Raw genomic sequence first — 2,257 nt, 5'->3', positions numbered from 1 at the left:
TGACTAGCTGACACTCTCTCTGAGCTGCGTTATACTTGGTTGGTGTCCAGAGGCACCACCCCAGAGCTGGGGGCATGACTGGGCCAAAGCACCCCAGGAAACAGGAGCTGGGACAGGAGTGGGTTTGAGGGGTGGGGCATCTGGTGATAGGGAGATGGATGCCCCCCGCCCCAAAAGCTGGAAGGAGGTGTTGCCCCGTGTTGGCAGTGGATGGAGCTTGGGGGTGATAGACAGGGAGGTGGATGCCTGGGTTTGGTGAGAGCCTGAGCCTGGTACTGGAAAGGGGGCGGGGCCTGATGTTGGAACAGGGCGGGGCCAAGGGGGTGGTTGTTTGCATTAAGTGAGAGCCTGAGCCTGGGGTTGAAAGTGGGTGGGGTTTGGGTGATGGTCAGCCTAGGTTGGGTGAGAGCCTGAGCCTGATGGTTGTTGGGTCAGGGCCTCACTTATGATTGACAGGGGGTGCTTGCCTGAGAGCAGAGCTTGGGATGATGGACAGGCAGGCACTTGGTTGGGTTGGCTGACAGCCAGCCTGGAGTGTGTGGAGCAGGGTGTGGCCTTACTGTTGACTGATAGGTGAAAGTCTGCCTGGATTTGCTGGCGTCCTGTGCCCGGTGCTGCACAGGAAGTGGAGCCTGGTCCCTCCCCTAAGTCCCAGAGCCACACCTCAGTCCCATTCACCAGTGACTGGTACATTGAATGTAGGCCAGCCATGGGTGCAAGCCATTTTCATGCCACTCCCTGGTGAATTGTGCGATGAATGAAAAACCAAGGATAGATACAAAACTGTTCTCACGCAATTCACTGGTGAAATGAGAAATAAATATAGGCTGGCCACAGGTGCAAAGCCATTTTCATGCAATTCACTGATGAATCATGCAATCAGTGTAGACCAGCCATGGGAGCAAGACATTCTCAGGCTGTTCACTGGTGTCTGGTGCAATAAATGTAGACCCATTTGGAGTTATCAAGCCATAAAAATGGCCATCCAGCTACAAAATTAGTGCTTAGCACCTTACAGGAGGCAGTGATGGGGCAGCCACCCCACAGGGATAGGTGCTAGTGGCTGCACTTCAGCAGTCTGCACGTGACAGAGCTGCAAGCTGGGCTGGTGTTTGGTATGTTTGGTAGACCAACTTGAAAAAATGCTACATTGGTACCAATTCAAAATTATTACCCAGAACTGCCCCAAATGAAAGAAGAGTCTGGTGCAGGGATCTCAGTACTTTGAAACCTCATGAGAACAAGATGAGATGGAAAGGCAGTAACAGCGTGTTGCCAACTGAATCAAGAACACAATGCTACCCACCCTCCCACAGAAACATATGTCCAAGCTGCAGTAGAGTCTGTCCATACTGGGTAGGCCTTCTCAGCCATCTTCGGGGACACAAATAGGACAGTTGTGGAAGACAATTATCCTTGACTGTGAGGGGTTGCCAAAGGAGAGGACCTGGATGCAGTGCTCCAGCTGCAGTCTCACCATTGCTGAGTAGAGCGGAAGAATCACCTCCTTGATTTTGCTGGAGATGCATGGGTTGATGCACGCCAGGGTATTATTTGCCCTGCCGGCTACAGCATCACACTGCCGGGACATATTCATCCTGTGGTCTATTATTACCCCCAAGTACCTTTCATTTGTGGGGCTAGTCCGTTTGGTGCCACCAAGCCTGTAGGTGTGTTGGGGTTGCTCATCCCAAGATGGAGCGCTTTACATTTCTTGACGTTGGACTTCATCAGATGCCAATCCACGCAACTTGCCAGCCTGTCTAGGTCTGCCTGTAGCTGTAGCCTATCTTCAAGTGAGACCACACTTCACCATAACTTCGTGTTGTCCATGAACTTGGCTAATGAGCTCTTCACCCCCCCATCCAAATTGTTAATGAAGATGTTGAAAAGTACTTGACCAAGCACTGACCCCAGCAGGACACCACTGTCCACTTCTCGGCAAGATGACACAGATCCATTCACTATGACTCTATGGGTCCTATCCTGCACCCAGTTTCTCACCTACCTGACTGTCTCAGAGTTAAGCCCACAATCCTCCAATTCTCTCATGAGGAAGAAATCAGGGGACCAATTAAAACGTCTGAATCAATTTGAATCAATTCAAAGCTCTCTGAATCAATCTGGACAAGATTCAAATAGCTTTGGCTATTGGGGCAGTCCCCACCTGCTGCATCAGGGAGCTGGACCCAGAATCCATGCTGGTAAGTAGGGGGTGGGGGAAGGGAGGATGGAGGAGCGGGGAGAGGATCGTGGC

Source organism: Crocodylus siamensis, chromosome 6 (genome assembly GCF_052110815.1).
Source record: "Crocodylus siamensis isolate JL-2025a chromosome 6, ASM5211081v1, whole genome shotgun sequence".
Taxonomy (NCBI): domain Eukaryota; kingdom Metazoa; phylum Chordata; order Crocodylia; family Crocodylidae; genus Crocodylus; species Crocodylus siamensis.
This window is presented reverse-complemented; position numbering follows the sequence as displayed.